Source organism: Megalobrama amblycephala, linkage group LG17, assembly GCF_018812025.1.
Source record: "Megalobrama amblycephala isolate DHTTF-2021 linkage group LG17, ASM1881202v1, whole genome shotgun sequence".
In the NCBI taxonomy this organism is placed as follows: Eukaryota; Metazoa; Chordata; class Actinopteri; order Cypriniformes; family Xenocyprididae; genus Megalobrama; species Megalobrama amblycephala.
In genome coordinates, this window is record NC_063060.1 from 14,344,156 (window position 1) to 14,364,078 (window position 19,923).

Here is a 19,923-nt window from a genome sequence, read left to right on the forward strand (position 1 = left end):
GAAAAAAGAAAGAAAAAATAAACACAATGATTTGTTAAAATCAAAAACAAGACATTTAAGGAATACCTGGAATAAATGAATGATAAAATACATTTCTTTCAAAGATTCAGCGAAGAAACACTCAGTCATGACTGAAATTCCATAGGAAACGAATACGGGTCATTTTTGACCCATGTGTGTAAAATTGATGTAGACAAACAAAAACTGTGCTTGTTTATAAAGTAAGAAAGAAAAAATGAACTTAATGATTTTTGTCAATCAAAAACAAGATATTTAAGCAATACCTGGAATAAATGAATGATAAAATACATTTCTTTTAAAGATTCAGCGAAGAAACACTCAGTCATGACTGAAATTCCATAGGAAATGAATACGGGTCATTTTCGACCCATGTTGCTCATTAGAAGGGGTTTTCATAGCTTGTGCATCAAAGGGTTAAGATAAAATGATAAAAAACATAAAATATATCCTGTGAATGAAACTGTGGCATTTATTTTTCCAATGTGAAAAAACTCAAAACTTTTGGTATAGTTTATATCTTCATATAGGTAAGCATCTTGATTCTTCCAAATCCTTATAAAAAGATATAATTTGTCACTATAAAGGTACAACTAATACTAATACTAAAGGTACTAATACTAATAAATTATTTTTTTTTTTTTTTTTTTTTTTTGGAAAAATTTTATTCATAAGCAAAAATTCTCTAACTCGCAGACTACTTTTTCACATTTCTTAATTAAGGTTGATGCATTTCTCAAATCTCTTAGATTGATTAAAAACAAGAAAAGTGACAGATTTTTGAAATTTTATGATTTGTTTGGTAATGCCTCTGATGCATAATGTTTCCTCTGTATGTGTTTATGATGTTTTATTTTTTATTTTTTTATTTTTTTTCCTTTCTCTTATTTTGTTTGAGGAACTTTACATGAAGGTTTTATGTAATTTCATTCCTGTAGAGGTTCTGTCTGTTTTGTCTTTGTATCTGTTTATTGTTTGATGCATAATAATAATAATAATAATAATAATAATAAATAATAATAATAATAATAATAATAATAATAATAATAAAAGTATTTCCTTCGATTCCTCTGTCCTCGTTTTCTGACCTCTCCTCACATCCTATGGGGGGTTGAGATGAGACGCGAGGAAAGGAAACGAGGATGCACAAATAAGAAATGAGAAGTACAGCTCCCTAGTTCAGTAGTCAGGGCACTGATCAGGGAATCAGCCACATTCACATGATATACTGATTCACGACATAGTGAGCTAGGGAGCTGATTGAGACGCAGGGCCACTTTCAGGACCGTGTATTGATTACTTCGGTCTGACAGTCTTCTTCTTCAGATTGAACGCCATTCAGCGCATTATCGCCACCAACAGGACTTTTAAAATTGGTGAAAATGGTAAATAAGTGAATAGTATAAATGAATAAAAATAAACAGATTAATAATAATAATAATCGTCAAATCCCGGCACACAGTCCCGAAGTCTTTTCTACATATTTGGTGTTTCAGAACGGTTTGACAGTCTGAAATGCCGATGCAGGAAAACTCGATGTCCATGCGGAAGTGGGTCTGTCTCTGATCATTTGGATAAATGAAGTGGAGAAAACAACGAAAATAAAATGTAAGTAGGCTTATACGTCCATTGAGCAGAGAAAATCGCGCTGGACTCTTAACTGTTTTACATGTTGAACTGAGCTTTTGATTTTCGCATGTTGCAATTTGAGCATCTAATGAGGATGTTTTTTGTAGTTTGGGCTAAGCTGTGTTTTAGATGTAAAGCAAGCTGTAAGTGTAGCACAGGAACATGGAGACAGTCCACACAGGAGTTCAGGTTGATGCTAGCCTTCATTATTTTCATGGAGGAGGTGTGGCTTATTTGTTAAACATCTGGGCTGCTGAAAGGTTGCAGGTTCGACAGGTTCTTGTGCTCTGTTTATAGCAGCCTGACAGACAAAATATAGCCCAGCCCACCCCAAACTACACCAGGTTGTGGTTTCTTTGGTTACACACATTAAATGAGATTTTAAATTTGCCATAGAACACCACAAAATGTCCAACACATTTTTTACATTTATAAAAAATAGTTATAAAAACAGTTGTGCACTCAAGTTTACATATGCCCCTAAATGCATTAATGCATTGTGTTGCCTTCTTGAGCACCAGTGAATGTTTTCACCTTTTGTATTGGTTGTATTTGAGTCATCAATTGTCCACATTGTTAAAGAGTGAATCTCAAAATCATACAGTCACTGTTAGAAAGGGTTCACATATGCAGAAGTTGCTGGAAAGAAGAAGAAAAAGAGAAAGAAAGTGGACAGTTTAACCCCAGCTAACAAAAAAAGGTCCCCAGAACGTCCCCTGAATGGCCTCTGCGAACGTCCCCCGAACGTCCATGTGTAGGGTCCTCTGGCTGTCCCGGGGACGTCCGCAAAGACGTCCTCCGGACGTTCACAGGACGTTCAGCGGCCATTCGGGACGTTTAGGGGACTTTCGATTAAGTCCTCTTATTGTTTTTTATTTTACTTCTAGGTTAACAAAAGAACACAAACACGTTGTAAGGAGAAAAATACATTTATTTATTTATAATAAATGAGCAGTTTCATAATTGTTGTGCTCTTTCCGTGTGTGTGTGTGTGTGTGTGTGTGTTATGCAGTTGTGCACGCGCGTCTCTCGTTGTCAGCAGGTTGTCAGCTTGTCAGCTGTGGTAGTCCGATGGCAGTTTTTTCGATGGCTTCTAACCTAAAACGACAAAATGAACACATTCAATAATGTTTCAGGTATCGTTTGTCTATTAAGAAACATTTGTTACTGACAATTTGGATTCGTGAGACCAAGACTAGCGTACATTTGAAGATATGCCGTGGTCAGCCGCGACGGACAACAACTTCAGCAAACGTTTGTAAATGTAATCTTGTCATATAATTTAAACTTTACAAGATAAACAGTGGTTATGGTAGCTAATGTCTGCTAAACTAAAATTTAAAATACCTTTTTGACCGACGAAAGAGAAAACTCAAGGCCTCATCTGAGAAAATCACCGGCAGGACCGTTAACTGTCGACGCAGCCGAGCGTTGCCATGGATACATGCGCGTAACCTAAAGAATGACGTCACTCGATCGTCACTTGCTTGTATCTCACAGTGTGGCTATATTACACTTTTTGCCACATGCTATACCTTTCTTATGTGTAAAAATTAAAGTAATTTTTTTTAAATAACTTTTCTTTAATAAAACCATGTTTGACAGGTATTTATGGGTATAGGAATTGTCTTACCTGTGTTATTTTCCAATTTCTTTGCCAGCAAAGTGCTTTTCCATTCTTCATCTTTTCTTTGGCTGCATTCATCAGTTGAAGTCAATAACATTATTTTAGAGCTCCAGTTCAGGGTGATTGGGACACTTTTTACCATTGAGATGACTTGGATAAAATGTCCCATTCTTATATTATCCCACATCTTATATTCAGTAGTCTACTATTGGGGGGCATCATGATTTTGATGTTTAAAATGATAACTGCTGAAAGCACACATGATCTGATGACATCTTTAATTAGTTAGTAGGTTGAAGTTACTCCATTATTTTTTCCCATAGGCTAACATGAAAGTTGTTCATTTTTAATATTTACTTCATTTTACAATGAATGGGTCATTCTACAGAAAAGTCAACTTTTCTGTCCCTTTACAGAAATATTACACTTTTTTTATATTGAAAACAAATTTTTTTTATATATTTTAATATGAAACAATATTTGAACAATTAAACCTTCTTGCGCATCAATGTGGCAGTATTTGTTTTTTAATTATAAAAATTCCAAACAGCACAGAAGTGCTCGTCCCCACAGTCATGTGGGAAAGTGCTTTATTTTGAGCTCAGAAACAGGGTTTAAATACAATAATGTATGCATAACTGTCAAATATATTATGTAAATGACATTAAAAAAAACAAAAACAAATGCTGAATAAATATTATAAAATATATTTAAAAAAAAAACCTGGTGTTGTGTCACTGGTGTTACCTTTAACAAAAATCTCTTATTTTGAAATAAAAATCACACTGTTGACATCAGTTGACTACCTTCTTCCTATTTCCTGAAGATCCATGAAGAAAGACACATGGAAAGTCCACTATCTCTTTTCAGTTATCAGAAATTTTAATTAGAAAATCATAATTTCATATGAAGCTTTTAGTTGAAGTCACTGGTGTGACCTACTTTATTATTAGGGAATTTTAAAAAACTAGAATACAAATGGATTAAACTACTTAATTTAGTGAATGTACCATGATTGACAACATGTGGATTGATACCTTGCAGCAGCCATAAAATGCATTTTTCATGAAAAATGTCACTGGTGTTACTGTCACTGGTGTTGTTTATAGAAAAAAAAAACTTTATTCAAAGCTATTTATTTAGTTATTTTGCATAAAATAGCACTAAATAATGTGATTCTAACTTTTTTTCCTATTGTTAATCCTCCTTTGGTCAGATATGGCTAAATTGAGGGTATTTGGCTAAACTGAGAAGCTGAAAAGCAGCGACTTTACGGACAGCGTATTTTACAGACATTTTTAAAATGTTGTTTATGATCTTTTACTGACTGCTTTCACTAAGTGTCAATGAAAAGTCTTTGATTGTATAAAAAAATGTAAAAAATTTAGTCTCCTCTCCTTGATTATAGTTGAAGAATAAGTAGGCTATCTTTGGTCGTATCTGTCACTGGTGATTCATTGTGTCACTGTTGTTACTGTTTTTTGTTTGTGTTTTTTTCTCATTAAATAAAATGTGTCATATGTGACATGATAATACTTTTACATTCATTGAATTCTGCTAAACTCAAGAATTAAGATGTAAAGGATTGCATTACTTGTTTATAACTGTTTTTCAAATATTTCCATTGTTATAGCAAATACATGCATAATTAAATTAGCATAATTCAATCACTTTTAACTAACCTGATTGAAAAAAAACCAAAACAAAACACATAATCTCCTTATTTTTTTCATTATCTTTTTTTCTGTAACTCTGACTGCATGTGCTGAAAACAAATGAGAAATATCATTTCATAAAAATGTTTAAAATGCCAGAGAAGTATGGTAACACCAGTGACAAAAAAATGGTACATGCTGTCTTTAAATGCACAAAAAATAATAATAATAATAATAATAATAATAAATCATAAAGCTGTCATTTGTATTCATAAAGTCAATGTGTAATATAATAATGTGGTCTAAGTTTAAACGTTAGAAAAAGAAATACATTTTAAGACATTTTGTCATACCAAAAGTGGACTTTTCTGTAGAATGACCCGAATTCAACTACTATTTTTACTTGAAGTAAAACCATAATATCAACCTGCACAACAAAACAATCATGGTTTCTGTAAATCCATTATCATGTTTAAAGGGATTTTTAAGGAACACAACCTCCTTTAAATCCAGTAGGTTTAGTTTCATTTGCCCTTTGTCTGAGTTTCAAGGTGTAAGGTCTGTTGATAAAAGGCAACGCTGTTTTTTTTTTTTTTACAAGTTTTGTTATGGAAATACCAGATGAGGGACGTCAGTAGGACTTTCGCAAACTGGCAAGGACTTGAATGTCCTCCGAACGTCCGTCAGCGAACGTTACAAAGCGGACCAAACGCGGACGTCCCCCGAACGTCCGTCAGCGAACGTTACAAAGCGGACCAAACGCGGACGTCCTCCGAACGTCCGTCAGCGAACGTTACAAAGCGGACCAAACGCGGACCTTAACGGACGTTCACAACGTCCAGGGGACGTCCCTTGTTTGCTGGGACTGCTCAGGACAAACAAGGGACTCAAGAACTATCACAAAACATAAAACAGCTGTAGATCATCCAGGCAACAACATACATTAAAATAAACTTCTGACCATTATTTTGTAGTGTGGACTATATGTAAATATCTGTTATGTGAAATAGCTTGCTCAGAACAATACTAAATAAAAAATATAGCTGCAAGCAGTGATAAAGGGCCAAGCCCTGAATTGGCAGCAATAGCAGTGCAGAGCTAGAAGAACACAAAGAGAAGAAAGAAATAGAATGTACATGAAAAACAGATAGGTTCAGAAGTACAGGTGAGAATGTAAAATACACACACTTTTATAATGTTGCACCACGCAGGAATCAAACCCATAATTTTCAGGTCAGCTGCTTATAATTTATCACTAGGGCTTTCCACTGTTGGGCCAGTGCGAGCCAGGGCTTTCAGCGGGCCAGGCTAGGGTAATAGCCCCGGACTTGTAGCACGAGTCGCAGCGCTAAAACCCGCCCGTAACACGCCTCTCTGGAACAACGTCACACAAACCCGTCATTTCACAAACAAATGGAAGTTTTATCAGAAAAATAATCAGAAAGAAATCACTGGAAACTAGCGAGATTGTAAAGTGAACATAATAAAAGCAGGCGTTTGTTGGCATTTTGTTGTTTACTTTAAAAATTGAAAAACCCAAGCATCAATGTTTTACCAAACAAATTAATCATAATGAATTAATTTGTGTCAAGATTAAACATTAGTCACAGAAATAAAGTGGTATTTACTGTTATTTCACAAAAGAAAGAGGACACATGCACTTATTCAGTCGCATCTGTTTCTGTTTATTTGGACAGTATGTTTACATCACATTTACAAAGAATAATAATTTCTACAAATTTTCCACCAAAAATACGACCTGAGGAGCTTTAGCACTCTCTCCAGTGACAAGGAAACAGAGGAATCCCGAAAACATGGAGTTGCTTTATTTTATGAAATATACGGGGCTAAATATGGATTTCAGTCCGTTGAGAGATGAGACGTGCTGACAGATAAAATAAATACATGATTGTGATAGCCTAAGTATATTTGTCTGATTTCTTCAAGCCGTCGTATTTACCATGTAATAGCGAGCATAGTCTTGGTGAGCAGAATCCACATCGGATCACAAACAGAAGTTATTTTAAACACTTGCTGCTGTCTGAAAGTGAGTTTTGAGCTAAAATGATTTTAAAAGTCTTTAATGATGTTAGCTGGTAACCTACATGTAATCATCCATGGCACCTCCGTCTCCACACACAGATAAACTCCGCCTTTGTTCGTAACCAAAGCCCGAGCTGGCCCGCTTTGGACCAAGATATTCGGCAGGCCAAAAACCCGCCGCCATCTTAGTTTGCCCCGCAGTTCGCAGAGTCCTGTCAGTCAGATTTACAGCAGGTGAATTCATCAGTTTCTCCCAAAATATATGCAAGTAAGTGGCTGGTGAACTGAAAGAATAATATAGGGTAAACTTTATAGTTTCTTAGGCCCATTATGTGTGTCTGATATTGCTGTTATCAGACACACATAATGGTTATTGCCATTTGTTATTGCTGCTTCCATTGATGTCTGACATCAGTGTGCATTTTACAAACTCTAAATGTAATGTTTTACTGGTGCTTATTAGACATGCCGATATTCGGTAATACGATAAATCACAATAATAAATATGCACAATATTGTTATCGTAGGCAATTAAAAAATACTGGAAATAATTATTTATTACGAATTATTTAAATTTTTATAATACATTTTAAGAATACTTTCCCCATCAACCGTATAAACTGCACAAAACCGCTGTATTCTGCGTCAAAGGGACACGGGTGCTCAGATGTTTAAGCCCAACGTGCATGAGAAGCACATGGCGGAACGAGTGAGGGACACGCGCTGAATCAAAAAAGTGCATGTTCACTCTCTGACAGCAGATGGCGCTGATGGAACAGCAGAAATGCAGCAGTTACCCCGGAAACCCCATAAACAAAGCAGCTACCTACTGAACAGTATTTAAAATGCTTCAAACAGCCATTCAGTTTTTCTTGTATTTACAATGTTGTTCATCACAGCACCAAATACTTAATACTTAAAGACTTAAAGGGCTATTTATTTTCTAACTTGAACATTTTTATATTTTAATCTGGACTACAACATGCCCTATAATGATTGAAAATGTTCTGATTATTTTTGTTATTGTTCAGTAACACTAAGTGACATAAGGCTTCATTAGTTAACATGCTAATTCATTATTACCAAACTGACAATGAAAAATACTTATAAAGCATTTATTAATCTTAGTTAATGTTTAATAAAATTACTAAATCAGGTTGTAATTATTATTTAATAGACCTGAGCTAAAACTAACAATGATCAGTTGTATTTTTTTTTTAAACTAACAATAAAGGGGACCTATTATGCCCCATTTTACAAGATGTAAAATAAGTCTCTCATGTCTCCAGAGTGTGTATGTTAAGTTTTAGCTTAAAATACCCCACAGATTTTTTACAGCATGTTAAAATTGCCACTTTTTGGGGGTGAGCAAAAATGTGACATTTTAGTGTGTGCCCTTTAAATGCAAATGAGCTGCTGCACTCTGCCTAAGAGGGCGGAGCTTCAAGAGCTCATCCTCCAGTGTCAGGAGTCAGTCAGGACGATGCACTATAATGTCAGAAACTGCAAATAAATGCTGCATGGAGATAGAACAGGTATAGTTTAGTTTAATTACGGTTATAACTAGGGGTGTGACGAGACGGGTATCTCACGAGACGAGACGAGACTCGAGATTGAGTTCACGAGACGAGACGAGACAAGATTTTTACACACTATTTTTAAGAAATCCTCAATGGTGAAATACATATTCTGCAGGTGTATTTGAAATGTTTTAACTAATCATCTTATAATGACTGTCATTCAGTTCTACTTTCTGAGTATGAATTATCATATACAGTAAAAGACAACAATACTCAAGTACTGTAAAAGGTTTTGCCACTAACTCAACTGACTGACTTCTCTTCTGTATGATTTCAGTCTCTTCAGATCTTACTGTACATGATTTATGAGCTTCTACAACTTTTGACCTCCTAACTGAACTCCTTTCCCCAAACTGATCATAGAAATAAAAACAGTATAAATAAAAATGGTAACACTTTACAATAAGGTCTCATTTATTAACAATAACATATTAATCAACATCAACTAACAATGAGCAATATATTTGCTACAGTATTTATTAATCTTTGTTTACCGGTATGTTAATAAAAATAGTCATTCATTGTTAGTTGATGATAGTTCACAGTGCATTAACTAATGTTAACAAATGAAACCTTACTGTTTGTGCTTAATAAGATTAAGAGAAAACTGTTATTCGTTTTTATAGTAACACTTTACAATAAGTGCAACCATAATCGCACTCTCAATATTCAAAGTGCAAATAAGACCAACTTTTTCTTTGATACAGAGCTAAGAGATGGTTACAACTACACTGCCCAGCCTAAAATAGCTTTCATATTGAGAGATATTTGCATGCATCAGGGAGCCGCTTTCAAAATGCGGGGTATTGAAATCATGTTTGAATGCACGCTTGTGTTTACTTTCACTTTCACGATCGCGCGTAAAGGCCAGAACACACCAAGCCGACGCCGACGAACTAGTGGCGACGAAAGCAAACTGCGGGGTCGGCTCACGTCGGCAGCGTCTGTGTCCAAAGTTGCCCTGACACACCAAACCGATGGCCAAGTAGCACGTCAGTTCTGTGCCTGCGTGAGATGAAATGCCTTTTTGAACAGCAGGCGGCAGTAGCTGAACAGCCAATCAGAATGATCAGATGGCCCGACGGACCGACGAGCTCCAACGCCGATTCAACATGTCGAATCGGCCGAAAAAAAGCCTACGAGGACCAACTTCAGCCGACGGTGCAGAACACACTGAGAAAACTTAGTCGACCAACGAAGAAAAACTGCCCGACGGCCGACCGTTGGTTTGGTGTGTTCCTGCCTTAACTCTTTAAATATGGAGCGGCGGCGACCGTTATCCAACTTGATTAAATGTTTTTTTATTTAAACACAAAGCAAAAGGACAGTGGAGGCGTAATGTAAACGTAGCGGTGGCATATTCTTTCCTAATCATCCTAACACTCTGTCATGGCAACATCACAAGACTACTTTTCGCCTCGACGAGAGATCTCATCACACCCCTAGTTATAACTTATATTGTCTTCTTGTTTTTATACACTATATTTGTATAAGCCTGTTGTACTGGACCCTGTCCGAATGATGGCCAAAACTTTACCCATGAGTTTTATGACGTTTATTGTACTTCACACAAAGTATGAAGCGTCCGTTTTCAGTCTAGAAAATAACTGTAAGAGCTTAAAAAAACACAGTGAAAGTGTGCATTAAAATAATATCCATAAACTCTTTCCCCCTTGCATTATCATCAACATACATAGTGAAGTACACAGAAACACTTGTTACAACTAACAGTAAACAAATACATAAAGACCTTATGCCTTTTTGGGTGGTGCTTAATAAACTGGTAAACTTTATTTCCGTAAATCAACTCCGATGAACTGTAATAAAGTGCTCTCACCTTTATTACTGCCGTATCCAGTATCACTCTGGAGGCTGTAAGCTGGATCACAAACAGTTTGTACTGATCCATCCTTGAGTAACTTTTTAACCTCTGTTTTGTATTGTCCCTTTATATTGACATTTGTTCACAAAGTCCGGTGTGAAATTATTCTCGCAGACATAAACGAATTTCGGTAGAATTGAGGGAGCATTTTCTTCGAAAACAAAATTAATCCACCTCGTCTTCAGCAGCTGAGATTCAGGGAGTAAATGGAGAGAGCTATGTGGATTAATACATCCAGCTACAGAACACCTAAAACGCTTGGGAGACATTCTCATCAGTGTAGCAGTGACGGACTGTGTACAACTCGCTGTGAACTCGCTCAGGGCGGTTCTATGTTAAAATGGCAGTGTTTGTCAACATTCGTGGGCAGGGCCTGTGGATAATGTGACGTCACACTGCCAGGAACCTGTAAACGGCTTGTTCTGAGACACAGCTTATGATTTATGGGGATTAAAAAAGGAGTGGGTGGATTTTTATCACTATAGGGTGGTTGTGTACACACACTGCCAAAACACATTTATATCCAGGTCGTCTTTAACAGAAAATAACACTTTCTCTAACAAAATAGCTTATTGCTCATTCTTAATCTTAGTTAATTCATTAACTAATGTTAAATAATGAGACCTTATTGTAAAAGTTGCCTGTTGTTCTTTATAACTCTTTTGCACTTTCATCTACTTGAAACATTTTACTTCATATTTTTTTGTGTAATCTGTAAACCCGATTCCAAAAAAGTTGGGGCACTGTACAAATTGTGAATAAAAACAGAATGCAATGATGTGGATGTTTCAAATTTCAATATTTTATTCAGAATACAACATAGATGACATGTCAAATGTTTAAACTGAGAAAATGTATCATTTTAAGGGAAAAATAAGTTGATTTTAAATTTCAACACATCTCAAAAAAGTTGGGACAAGGCCATGTTTACCACTGTGTGGCATCCCCTCTTTTTATAACAGTCTGCAAACGTCTGGGGACTGAGGAGACAAGTTGCTCAAGTTTAGAAATAGGAATGTTGTCACATTCTTGACTAATACAGGCTTCTAGTTGCTCGACTGTCTTAGGTCTTCTTTGTCGCGTCTTCTTCTTTATGATGCGCCAAATGTTTTCTGTGGGTGAAAGATCTGGACTGCAGGCTGGCCATTTCAGTACACGAATCCTTCTTCTACGCAGCCATGATGTTGTAATTGATGCAGTATGTGGTCTGGCATTGTCATGTTGGAAAATGCAAGGTCTTCCCTGAAAGAGACGACGTCTGGATGGGAGCTTATGTTGTTCTAGAACTTGAATATACCTTTCAGCATTGATGGTGCCTTTCCAGATGTGTAAACTGCCCGTGCCACATGCACTTATTCAACCCCATACCATCAGAGATGCAGGCTTCTGAACTGAGCGCTGATAACAACTTGGGTTGTCCTTGTCCTTTTTAGTCCGGATGACATGGCGTCCCAGTTTTACAAAAAGAACTTCAAATTTTGATTCGTCTGACCACAGAACAGTTTTCCACTTTGCCACAGTCTATTTTAAATTAGCCTTGGCCCAGAGAAAACACCTGCGCTTCTGGATCATATTTAGATATGGCTTCTTTTTTGACCTATAGAGTTTTAGCCGGCAACGGCGAATGGCACGGTGAATTGTGTCGACACAATTGTTTTCTGGAAGTATTCTTGAGCCCATGTTGTAATTTCCATTACAGTAGCATTCCTGTATGTGATGCAGTGCCGTGTAAGGGCCCGAAGATCACGTGATCCAGTACGGCTTAACCCTTACGCACAGAGATTGTTCCAGATTCTCTGAATCTTTGGATGATATTATGCATTGTAGATGATGATAACTTCAAACTCGTTGCAATTTTTCTCTGAGAAACTCCTTTCTGATATTGCTCCACTATTTTTCGCCGCAGCATTGGGGGAATTGGTGATCCTCTGCCCATCTTGACTTCTGAGAACTGCATCTGACACTGCCACTCTGAGAGGCTCTTTTTATACCCAATCATGTTGCCAGTTGACCTAATAAGTTGCAAATTGGTCCTCCAGCTGTTCCTTTATATGTACATTTAACTTTTCCAGCCTCTTATTGCTACCTGTCCCAACTTTTTTGGACTGTGTAGCTCTCATGAAATCCAAAATGAGCCAATATTTGGCATGACATTTCAAAATGTCTCACTTTCAACATTTGATATGTTATCTATATTCTATTGTGAATAAAATATAAGTTTAAATATATAGATTTGTAAATTATTGCATTCCTTTTTTAGTCACAATTTGTACAGTGTCCCAACTTTTTTGGAATCGGGTTTGTATTTAAATGTTCAGAGTTCTTTTTGTTATAAGAAAAAGAGTTCTTAAACCTGTTATAGTATAACAGCACTTTTTTGCAAAGTATTTCAATATCGTGATCATACAGTATAACGTGATAAAAGCTTCAACAATTATCGCAACATGAAAATTTGATAACGTCACATGCCTGGTGCTTATGTGTATTTAAATGTCTTAAACCTTAAAAAAAACATTATGTGGCTGAAAACACTGCATAGTTGTGATATACGACAAGCGCTGAGCGTGTCCGTCTCACAGCAAAAGCACGAAAGCACAGTTTGAATCTGGCAGTTATGTGATGTCACTGAATGTTCTAAATCCCATATGTGGGACCGTAACGCTCAAAGGGTTTAAGGACAGAGATTACCTCTCCTGGCCAAAGATGCAGTAGAGATAGTATCCGAAGCACAACGAAATTGCGGGTTGTAAAGCCGTTATTTTCTGGTTCCAAAAAATGATGGCAGCATGCGTTCAACATTGGATTTAAGACCAATGAACAGAGCGCTGGCAAAGACTATTTCATAGCGGTGGATCTGAAGGATGCCTATTTTCATATTCAGATAGCCCCTCATTACAGGCACTTTCTGAGGTTTGCATTCAAAGGTGTTGCTTATCAGTTCAAAGTCCTGCCGTTCGGACTAGCTCTGGCTCTGAGAGTGCAATTATGGTTAAAGGACCGTGTTCCAAGGAGAATGTGGAAAGCAGGGACAATGCACATCATGATAATGTGTGCTCAACGCGCTGATGCCCTGGCTCGATATGAGCATGTATGAGCAGGGAATCAGTATGGATAGAGTGGTCAGGCAGAAGGTGGTCACCAAGAATGCCTCACTGACCGGCTGAGGAGCTCGCTGCGATAGGACCAGTGTTCGGTACAAGGACCAATGTCCAGAGTAGAGTTAGGGCTGCACGCTTATGACAAAAATCATAATTGTCAATTTTGAAATTGTAATTGCGATTATTAATTACGATTATCACAATTTACATTGAATGATGTATTGAATAGCTGTATACCATTGTTTGAAGCAACTGCATGCCATATTTTTGTATAAAAATAAAAAAAACAATCTGACAACACAATTTTTTATTGTTTTTCTATAGCATTAAACCTCAAATGTCAACTATATATTGGTTTTTTTTTTTTCTTTAAATAATAATAATAATAAAAAAGTCAACATATGCATGGTATAATAATAGGGGCTTTTGCCACCAGTGTGGTTCCCCAAGAACTGATGTTCCCCTAGGGCCTGTAGTGACGTAAACTGCGCTTGTTGTTGTTACTTTTATTTTGAAGGTGCGGTGGACTTTTATTTTGATGGCGCTGAGAACAGTTCAGACAGATCCTGAGAACACACAGTGCTCGCATTCTCCGTCTTCATTAGTTTACGATCTGTTTAACAGTCCTGTCTAATACATTATTAGATAGAACTGTTACACAAAGAAAGTAGACAGTATATGAAAAAGTATTAGCTTTTGCCGTGTGGTTGATGCCCAATGTCGCTACCTTATCAGAAATACATAATCATGTTTCGCTTGGTCTGCTCAAAGTCACCCTGGATTTTCTCCTTAGCATACGGTTCAGAGGTCCATCTATCACTGTTTTCCATATTTGTAGAGTTAGTTTATGGAGTTAATATATAGGGTGTGTACACAGCTTTTTAAAAATAGAGGGTGTTTCACGTGTGTTCGACATATCAGTGTACACCTACTTCACAGTTATCTCCTTTTACACTGGGTTAGACCTTTTACATTCTGAAGCAGTTGTGATTCGCCTCTCACAATGTTACATGCTCATAACACACCTCTTAAACACGCAGAATAATGTAAGTGGATATTTTTCCTTGTAGTCGCACCTTTGAACGATAATGAAATCATGGCATCCGTAATCGTAATCGTGATTAGAAATTCGATTAATTGTGCAGCCCTAAGTGGAGTGGAGATTGCACCCTCAGATAGTGTTGTCACGGTACCAAAATTCCAGTAGTCGGTACCGATACCATGAAAATTGTACGGTTCTCGGTACCAATTTCGGTACCACAGCAAAATCTGTTGGAACTATTTTACTATTTTATATAGCCTATTTGAATTTAAATATGATTTGGAGTGTGTGTGAATGTTTGTGTGTGTATAAATAGGCTACCTCAATTAAATATTTTTTGAAATATAAAAAAAAAATAAAAAAAAATAAATGCTCAAACATCCATTTTGTACTGCTGAAAAAACCAGCATTAGTTGGTAAGGTAGGTTTTGAAGCTGGTATGCTGGTTTGAGCTGGTTTATGCTGGTCATGTGCTAGTCCTGGTCCTAAACTGGTCCTGCTGGTCCTGAGGTGGTCCTGGACCAGCATGGACCAGCATAGGACCAGCATAAACCAGCTCAAGCCAGCATACCAGCTTCAAAACCTACCAGCATATGCTGTTTTTTTTTCATCAGGGGTAACAGATGTGCGTGTTTATTTTAGCTATTCCGTCAGTGAAACAACACACTACAGCCTGTAAAACTATGAAATAAATATCGGTAAATAATGGTAACCTAAATAATAAGAAAGTTATATATTATTTCAAAAAACATTTGTTTTTTATTTCCACACAATGACGTGTCATATAGCCAAAGTCCCGTTATAGTCTTTGATATAGCCTACCGCTCTGCGCTTTGAGAGGGATGAGGGACACGAGCAGGAAAGAGACCATTTCTCTTTAATAATATCTTCATGTTTTCTCCTGATGTTACTGACACTTGTTGTAAAAGGCCTGAAGAGCGAGTTTTATCTTCCGCAGGGGCAAGACATTCAGGCTATGTTTGATTTTGCACTGCCAGAGAAAACGAAAGTAAAAATCACAGGCGTTTGTGAAACGCACTATACAAATAAACTTGACGCGTCTTATGAAGTCTAATAACAAGCACAAACTGCGTTAAATAGAAATTGACGTGCAAGCAAAAAGGTTTCTGTCCTACTGTGTTTTTTCTACTTTACCACAGTAAATAATGCAAATAGCCTATAATAAGCCTAAATGCGAACAAAAGAAACGTTTATAATCCGCTGTGTGAGTGAAGATTTGAGATAACTAATGTGTAGTTTGGAATAACTAATGGAATATTGGTAAATTCTCTGCTAATCATGTGACCAGATCACGATTCCCAAAACAGAATACAAAGCTTAAATGTATGGACTCACTTGTTTCTCATTCGGCATGAATCAAAATGTTTCCATGGCTGCGATGTCACATTTAATTGCTAACCTATTTTTTCTTTTGTAAACAAAGCTTTGTGCTTCATATTCACGTAAATACTGCCACAGCCCTATAAGTGGGTACTGAATATACCCGGATTCTCGGTACTACCGGTACTACAGAAATGCAGGTATCGTCACATTTTCAAAAATTCAGTACCGACTTGGTACCGAAGTGCCGGTACTTTTGACAACACTACTCTCAGACCATGAAAATTATATGGAGTATCTTCAGCGACGTGAAGATTGACCTCTTTGTGTCAGAGGACAATGCCCACCCCCCACTGTTCTCTTTGATGATCGCTCCCTTGATCGCTCCATGGATGCGCTTTTGAGCCACTGGCCCAAAAAACAGAAATACGCTTTTCCCCCTGTCAAAATAATGCAGCTGGTATTGCAGAAAGTCAGGGAGGAGAGGGGCACACTGTTGCTAGTTGCGTCGAAGTGGCCCAACCAGCTGTGTTTTCTGAAGGTGGTGAATCTGTCATTAACTCCTCCATGGCAGATTTTGTTATAAAGGGACCTCCTCTCTCAGACAGGGGGACAGTTTGCGACCCCAGGCTGGAGCTATTAAACCTGCATGTTTGGCAGGTCTGTGTGGCAGTTCCCCACTCTCTGTTCTGCAACAAGTGCTGATCACAATAGTGGAGGCTAGAGCCCCTTCAATGAGATGCCTTTACACTTTAATGAAAAGTATTTGTGGACTGGTGTATGGGCAAAGAAGAGGACCCACTAAATTGTGTAGTGTCCATTATCCTGGCATTCTTGCAGGAGCAACTGAATGCTTGCAGCTCACCCTCTATGCTAAAAGTTTATGTGGCTGCTATAGCTGCTTTTCATAACTTAGAAGGTAGGTCAGTGGGTAAACACCACTTGATAATGAGCTTTTTTGGGGCACAAGATGTCTGAATCCTCCCCGTCCTCGTCTTTTCCATTGTTGGACCTGTCGTTGGTGCTCAGCGTGCTGACAAACCCGGCCTTTGAGTCAAGCAACTAAAGAGTGCTGTCATTCAAGATGGCGCTGTTGCTCACTGTAACAAATGGGAAACGAGTCAGGGATTTGCATGCTCTCTCTGTCAGGAGTGTTTGTATGCATTTTGGACCAAATGATTGTTGATTACACATTACTATACATTACTACACATTACTAATATTAAAGGTTACAATTCACAACAGAGCCTAAACTATTAAATTCAGTTGCTATTTATTTTTAGAATTAATCATCAACACTCAAATAATAATAATAAAAATTATGTAAACATGTAAATTGCACAATTGCATTAATTTTTATATCTAATTATAAAATTATGTTTCTCCAATTTGTTGTTGAAATATAATAATTTACACATTGGCTGTCATAACTTGTTTTCATGATGGTTTTATTTAAACATATATTAAATAATTAAGACATCACTAACAGGTTAAGTAAAGTATAATTATTATATAGGCTAAAATTCTCTTTAGAGTTCATTTCTCTTTAGAACGTCTAGGTTACTATTGTAACCCCCATTCCCTGAAGGAACGAACGGAGACGTTATGTCGATAATGACGTAATGAGGTCTTGCTTGGGAGCTCAATCACCTCCAAGTGGTACAAAACGAGCCCATGGGAATTGGCCAGTGAAATTTACATGCCAAGCCGCACCCACCCGGCACATCCAGGTATAAATAGGACCGGCATACTCACTTCCATTCATATTTTGTATATTTTCTGAGACAGTGATGGAAGCAGATGCTGGCAAGCCGTAGCGTGTCCAATGCAAGTGCTACCATAGACGTCATAACCTTCCAGCATCCGGAGTAAGCCCGAGGAAGTCATCCATATCAGTGGGATGGCGTGGACAGGGCGTTACTCAGGGGATGGTCGAAGCTGCTGTTCCTTACCCCCAGGGAAGAGTGCTTCGGGACTCGATTCCCACATTTTTTTAGCCATGACCAAAATGGCAGGAAAGCGTTCCCAGTCCAATGGAGTTAAATGCTACGGAGACCACACCCTGCCCGAAGGGAGGTGGCGTGTGGAATACTCATATGGACTGACCTGTGGGGCAGTAATGCATATGGAAATCTCTGAGGTAGGACCTACCTAACCAGGGAGGAACACTATGGAACAGAGATAGGTGCAGAGCAGAGCTGCCCAGGGAAAGACACGGGTTTACCATCAGGGAAACCGTACTGTGGACAAACACATATGGGATTACCTGGAGGGAATCACATCACATGGGCATCTAGTCCAGTACAAGGGCTGACCAACCGGGCATGCACATGAGTACTGGACCTGCCGTCAGACGCCTCCACCACATCTGACTGCCGCAGGATGCCGGAGGAACTCCACAGGGTTCACCATCTGGGGAACTGAACTGAGGAGCAGAAAAGTGCTCGTATTCCCTCGTCAGAGGGAAATGGCACAACAAGCGAGAACCCGTGGCTATCTAGACAGCACACAGAAGGACACCGGGACCACTCTGAGATTATAAAACCTTGCGAATGTGTTTGGTGTTGCCCAGCCCGCAGCTCTGCAAACGTCCGCCATAGAGCAACGCCCAGGAGGAAGCAACACCCTGAGTGGAGTGAGCTCTCACCCCGAGGGGGCACGGCTTGCCTTGGGACTGGTATGCCAAGGCGATGACATCCACTATTCAGTGGGCCAAGCTCTGTTTGGAGACAGCCTTTCCCTTCTGCTTACCTCCAAAGCAGACAAAGAGCTGCTCAGAGCTTCTGAAGCTCTGTGTGCGGTCCACATAGACGCACAGTGCACCAACAGGACACAGCAACACGAGGGCTGGGTCTGCCTCCTCCAGGGGCAGCACTTGCAAGTTGTACTAGGGGCACACTGGCCCGTGGAAAATCAAGGTCCGACCACGGGCTGAACGTACGGCGACAACTCGTTGTGATAACCACACAAAGCGTACCATTTTGCCATGCCTACCTCGGGACTTGGCTGTGTAGCCAGCGGTCTCATATGAAGCAATCCGCGTGGCGTGACCGCGGCTGCGGATGCCATATGCCCCAGGAACCTCTGAAATTGTTTCAGTGGAATCTCTGTTTTCTGCGAGAACGAATTCGGGCAGTTCAGCACTGACTGTGCACGCTCGTTGGTGAGACGCGCCGTCATGTTGACCGAGTCCAACTCCAGATACTCTGCACAGGAGAAAGTTTGCTCTTTTCCTAGTTGACCTGAAGCCCCAACCACCTGAGGTGCGAGAGCACCAGGTCCCTGTGTTCGCACAACTGATCTTGGGACTGGGCCAGAATGAGCCAGTCGTCGATATAGTTGAGAATGCGAACGCCCACCTCCCTGAGCGGGCCAAGGGCTCTTTCCACGACTTTGGTAAAGACATGGGGAGACAGGAAAAGCCTGAAGGGTAGGACATTGTACTGGTATGCCCAACCCTCAAATGCAAAATGTAGAAACGGTCTGTCGAGGGAGGATCGAGACATGGAAGTAGCAGCGTGGAGCACTGTGGCCCAACCCGGGAGGCAGAGCATCCTGAAGTAGAGGCTGTGAGAGGGGTGCACTTACACAGCTTCGCCCTGTCCCGTGAGGGACAGGGCAGGGAGGCGTGGGGAGGCTGTATGTACCCGAAGTGCCAAAGCCCTACCCGTGGCGAATGAGGGTGTGACTGAGAGTGAGGAAGCAGTGCGTCGCCCGCTGTCAGCACAGACCTGGTATGACCCAGAGATTTTGGAAACTGCTTTTTTATTGAAAAGGTGGGTACCAACGGAACAGAAATAAAATGAAACACAGGATTCTCCACCCGGCTTTCTCCCAGGGGAAGGAGCGGTGCCTTCACCATCTCCTGGGTCAGAGCAGTCCCCTCCATCTCTGGGCCACCCGTCTCAGGACCGCTTCGGAGACTTCTTTTTTGAGGGCTTAGCAGCCTGGACGGGCTGCGTTGCCTTCCTGCTGGAGGCTCGGGGAGGATGGGACAAATCCGATCTC

The 19,923-nt window shown here is 39.1% G+C and overlaps 1 protein-coding gene across 2 annotated transcripts in view; it reads left to right on the forward strand.

The window, feature by feature from the left end:
• The first annotated feature begins 1,280 nt into the window (after window positions 1-1,280).
• LOC125250161 (intracisternal A particle-promoted polypeptide) overlaps window positions 1,281-19,923 on the forward strand; it is a 79,647-nt gene continuing 61,004 nt past the window's right edge. Inside the window, exons 1-2 of one of the 2 annotated variants that reach the window (XM_048162582.1) lie at window positions 1,281-1,403; window positions 1,515-1,626. The gene's annotated coding sequence lies outside the window, so the exon portion shown is untranslated. The remainder of the gene's footprint in view (window positions 1,404-1,514; window positions 1,627-19,923) is intronic. The other variant, XM_048162580.1, reaches the window with a different exon arrangement.